Source organism: Salvelinus fontinalis, chromosome 13 (genome assembly GCF_029448725.1).
Source record: "Salvelinus fontinalis isolate EN_2023a chromosome 13, ASM2944872v1, whole genome shotgun sequence".
Classification (NCBI taxonomy): Eukaryota; Metazoa; Chordata; class Actinopteri; order Salmoniformes; family Salmonidae; genus Salvelinus; species Salvelinus fontinalis.
This window is the reverse complement of record NC_074677.1, coordinates 50,434,645-50,440,644: the sequence shown is the minus strand read 5'-3', so window position 1 is coordinate 50,440,644 and position 6,000 is coordinate 50,434,645.

Here is a 6,000-nt window from a genome sequence, read left to right as displayed (position 1 = left end):
TACCCGCAGTAGTTTTACGACCGCCCAGTTTTAAGGAAGTGCCGACATCACAAATTGCAGATTGATCAATTATGAGTGTGATCAATGTAATCTTTAACTTCAGCACATGCTGACATAACACAAATTCGATAAATTGGACAGTGGACCATTTGAGACAAATCGATATGCATTTCATGGTTTGGCAATTCGGATGTTTGCGTTTGAAAAAGTCCACCTTAAGCGGTCCGCCATTGACCAGACGTGCGTCCCCCATCATGTTTTCATGAGTTGACAAGAAATGACACAAACAACTTGTGGGAAATAGATCTCGGTGCTCTATATTTGGAATAACGAAGGAGGATAGAACTGTCAAATGGTGAATAATATTATAGGCCTAGTGATCTCCTCTTTAATAAAACGAATTATATTTCTGTGATATTGTCTGTTATATTTTCCGTCCATCCATCCTGCTAGAAAACATCTGCAAAAGACAGAAATTGTAGTTTATGGAAAATATACGATTGTGTTCAAATTTAGATATTGGCACTTTGATATACTGAAATTAGTGACTGATTGAGGACAGTAGGCTACTGTACCAATAGTCTAAAACATCCAAGCAAATAAAGCTCTCAACCTTTGACCAAGAAAAAGCTTATTCCTAAATTGCTGCAAAAATCTCCTGTGTACATAATCCGTCTTTCCATTTTTTTCAACTCCAGACTCCTTGGAATTGTTTGTGTTATTCTCAAGAACATTCTGGTAATAGGCTATTTATTTATGTTGATCCACATCCTCAAGTCAAAGCAATGATTAGAATAACTAAACCTGTTAAATGTAAAGTCATAATGTAGATTTCTGCCTATATAGACATACACAAAGTCATTATTCATCATGAGAGGGCCATAAACAATACCTAGTAATGCTTATACTGCCAGAAAGATTAAAATATCACCTTTCTGGTATTTTTATTTTAGAGTTATACATTGCTGAGGTGTAATCACTATTCACAAGGTCAAATACACAGTACAAATATGAGAAAAATGTGATGTATGATTTTTTTGGTAACACTTCATTTTAAAGGGTCATTATTACAGTGTGCTTACATATGTAATTACACTGTAACAAGTATTGTAGTTAATTGTAATAACTCATAGTTGCACACTAATAACATGTATCTGGTGGTAATTGCAGTCTAATTAGAGGTGCAACAAGAAATGCTTGTTACAAATGGGCAATTAGACTGCAATTACCACCAGTTACATGTTGTTATTACAGTGTAACTATGAGTTATTACAATTAACTACAATACTTGTTAGTGTAATTACATATTTAATAAATAATAACCACTTAAAATTAAGTGTTACTGATTTATTTTCCCTATTCTACAAAAGTGGGGGAATAGGGCTTGAAATTATGGAAATAACTGGACCTGTGACTTTGTGGCTGTGTTAACTAGTGAGACCATTGGGAGTGGAGGCGGAATCTGAAGGGGACAACCAGCAATTTCACGGTGTACAGCAATTGAGGTTGCGCTGTCCACAGAGTGTTCTGTACACAAAAATGTAAATCAGAACCTGTCCAGAACTGCTCAAAGTCAAAAAAAATGTAAATAAACAATCTTGATTACAACATCTTTACTTTTGAAAGACCTTAAAAAGAGATTAAGAAAACACCAGGTGAATGAATTAAAGGCCTATATATGGTAATGATACAGATAGTGATCAAGTTACTGCATCTCTTTCTATCTTGATACAGTTCTGTCCAATCCACAAGACCCATCATGTAATCTCCTCACAAACTATGTGATCCTGTCTGGCTCAGTTGGTAGAGCATGGCTCTTGCAAAACTAAGATTGTTGGTTCAATTCCCAGGACCACCCATATGTAAAAATACATTCACTTGTGATTGTAAATTGCTTTGGATGAAAGTGTCTGCTAAATGGCATGTTATTATAGAGAGATGTCTGGTTACAACCCAAGATTAGAGTCCAGTGACAGGGGTCACTAATGCAGTGAAACTGTTGAAGTCAGAGGTTGTATAGGAGTCTTTGACTCATTTTAATTTGCAGTACATCCATTGGACATTCTAGGTGGGGGGAAACGAGAGTAGAACATGATGAAGACTTGAAAAGGGGGGCACATTTGGGATCTTACATGTGTGTTTACGTCATCAACCAGTTAGGTTACCGATTAGTGCATCTAATACTTTCCGCCAGCGTTATAGTTTGATACAGTACAGGAAAACACTCAACAAAATGCAGTCTCTCCATGAGCCCATGTCCCTCCTTCTGAAGGGCGGAGGCTGGTGGGTGTCGGGTGTCAGGTGTCATGTAACCACAGCGGAGCAGAGCACATTGTGTTCTTTAAGGACCTCCCTAAAAACATACACTGAATGTGAAATCAACATGTTTTCATGAAGCGTCTGAGAGAAGGGTGGGTCTAAGGACACAATGTGCTCTGCTCCGCTGTGTCAGTAGAGAACAATGGAAGTATGATCAATGGTCTGATCATATGAATTTGACTATGCTGATTGATCAGACCTGTAATTACATTTAAAGGAAGTAGGCCAACTGTGATCAAATCCAAAGAGGTGTTAAAGGCTTTGGATTGAGTGAAATGCTTCTCCCTTGAGCTAAAACATGTTTTTTTCAGTCATTTTAACCTGCATTTATCCATCTTGACAGGACTGAATGGTTACAGAATGCTCAAAGTCACAAACAACAGCAAAACCCTACACTACACTGGCTGCCGGGAAAGTATCAGTCTGATTTTAAGATCTTACTCCTAACTTTTAAAGCACTGCATGGCCTTGCCCCCTCTACTCTGACAGACATGCTCATTCTATACAACCCAGTGAGGGTGCTACGCTCCCAAGGAGCCAGTCTGCTTACTGTACCTTGAGGCAGGCGGGCGGAGCGTTTTCTGTCAAAACCCTTCAGTTATGGAACAGACTATGTGGTCTCAAAGTCATAATTATGGCTAAACCCTATTTCTACAATTCCTCTTTAGATTTTAACCCTAACCTTAACTACACGTCTAACCTTATGCCTAACCATAACCTTAAAGCTCATTTTTACAATATAGACCATTTTGACTTTGTGGCTGTGTTAACTGGTGACAACCCTGTTAGGGAAGAGGGGCAAACAACATCTCTTTGAAGCACCGAAGCACTGTGTTCTGGATCGTCTCCCTCGGCAGCCATGGAATGTAGATCCTTGTGCTCCTCCATTGTGTCAATCCAGTAGGATTCTGCTCACTACTCCCTGGGACACAGCAAAGCATTCAGCAAGATCACCCTGAAGTTAGCTGTGTAGAATTTCTGCAGAAATGCTACATGGTCAAAAAAAACACTGAGAGTTAGGCCAGTATACAACACTGAGCTAGTGTCGTTATTCTGGATGGTGTGGGTCAATGGCTCTGCACCACCACATTGGGTTTGTTTGTGGCAGGTGGGCTTGTTGACTGGTTTTCTTGACACGTAGCAGTGATCAGTCAATGCTGGAAACTCCCATTGAGTATCAGCATCTGTACGCTGTGGTGGCATTGGCACACTCAGATTAGACTGCATCACCACAGTTGTCTGCATCTGTAAAGAAATCATAAGAGAGACCACAAGTTTAACAAAGTCAAATACACAGACAGCCTACGGGTCTTGGTTAGGTAAAAGAACATGAAACACTTTGACATTTAATAATTTAGCTAGTTAGACATGTCATGAGCATTACCAGTGGCATGCCTGCAATGAAGGGGTTAATCACGGGTTGGGGAGACATTGTCAGAAAGAAGTTGTTGAATATCACTGTGAACTATTGGCCTGAAATGCTTAACCGGAAGTCCCCCACAAAAGAAACTAAACAAAACCCGCCCATATTTCCGGTGAAAATGAGGTGAATATACTGTAATGAAACAGCAGGGAGCAGGTCTCGATCCCTCGACCTTCTAGCCCGAAGTCCAGTGCGCTATCGACAGTGCCGCAAAAGTATGCTCCAGCGGCAGAGGCGATATCCGCGCTTTTAAATCCAGGGTCGTTACAATACTGTAGCATTTGCGAAGTCATCAACAGCTATTGTTTCAATTCAATCCAGGGTTCAACTAAAAATAGACAATACATATACAGGGCATTCGGAAAGTATTCAGACCCCTTGATTTTTTCCACATTTTGTTACGTTAAAGCCTTATTCTAAAGTTGATTCAATATACCCCATAATGACAAAGCAAAAACAGGTTTTTAGAAATAAAAAACAGAAATGCCTTATTTACATAAGTATTCAGACCCTTTGCTATGAGACTCAGAATTGAGCTCAGGTGCTTCCTGTTTCCATTGATCATCCTTGAGAGGTTTCTACAACTTGATTGGAGTTCACTTGTGGTAAATTCAATTGATTGGACATGATTTGGAAAGGCACAAACCTGTCTATATAAGGTCCCACAGTTGACAGTGCATGTCAGAGCAAAAACCAAGCTGTAAGGTTGAAGGAATTGTAGATCTCCGAGACAGGATTGTGTTGAGGAACAGAACTGGGAAAGTGTACCAAAACATTCCTGTAGCATTGAAGGTCCCCAAGAACACAGTGGCCTCCATCATTCTTAAATGGAAGAAGTTTGGAACGTACAAGACTCTTCCTAGAGCTGGCTGCCCGGCCAAACTGAGCAATCGGGGGAGAAGGTCCTTGGTCAGGGAGGTGACCAATAACCCGATGGGCACTCTGACAGAGCTCCAGAGTTCCTATTTGGAGATGGGAGAACCTTCCAAAAGGACAACCATCTCTGCAGCACTCCACCAATCAGGCCTTTATGGTAGAGTGGCCAGACGGAAGCCACTCCTCAGTAAAGGTACATGACAGCCCGCTTGGGGTTTGCCAGAAGGCACCTAAAGGACTCTCAGACCATGAGAAACAAGATTCTCTGGTCTGATGAAACCGAGATTGAACTAATTTGGCCTGAATGCCAAGCGTCACGTCTGGAGGAAACCAGGCACCATCCCTACGGTGACGCATGGTGGTGGCAGCATCATGCTGTGGGGATGTTTTTCAGCGGCAGGGACTGGGAGACTAGTCAGGATTGAGAGAAAAATGAATGGAGCAAAGTACAGAGATATCCTTGATTAAAAACCTGATCCAAAGCACTCAGGGCCTCACACGGGGTCGAAAGCTCCCCTTCCAACAGAACAACGACCCTAAGCACACAGCCAAGACAACGCAGGAGTGGCTTTGGGACAAGTTTCTTAATGTCCTTGAGTGGCACAGCCAGAGCCCGGACTTGAACCCGATCTAATATCTCTGGAGAGACCTGAAAATAGCTGTGCAGCAACGCTTCCCATCCAACCTGACAGAGCTTGAGAGGATCTGCAGAGAAGAATGGGAGAAACTCCGAAAATACAGGTGTGCCAAGCTTGTAGCGTCATACCCAAGAAGACCCGAGGATGTAATCACTGCCAAAGATGCTTCAACAAAGTGCTGAGTAAAAGGTCGGAATACTTATGTAAATGTGATATTTGTTTAATTTTTTATACTTTTGCAATAAATTTGCCAAAATTTCCAAAATCTGTTCTTGCTTTGTCAATATGGGGTGTTGTGTGTAGATTGATGAGCAAAAAAATTATATTTTAATCAATTTTAGAATAAGACTGTAACGTAACAAAATGTGGGAAAAGTCAAGGGGTCTGAATGCACTGTAGGTCTAGGATTTCAAGCTTTGGTTCATGTCAAATTACTTTTTCAAATTGATATTGAATATATTGGATTCATGTCTCCATTTCAAACAAATTTGAAAATGTTAAATAATAGGACGAAATCAAATCAAACTCGATTTAAAGTGCATTTAAAATCTGATTTGATTTAGTCCCATTCTTTAACTTAGATTTTTTTGGTTGAAATGGAGAAGTGAATCCAACATATCAATTATTAATTTGAAGACAAACTGGAATTGAAGTCAGTGGCACAAAATATACAGTACATCTCTGTAACGGTAGTCCTCCTCCTCTTCATCCGAAGAGGAGGAGTAGTGATTGAACCAAGGCGCA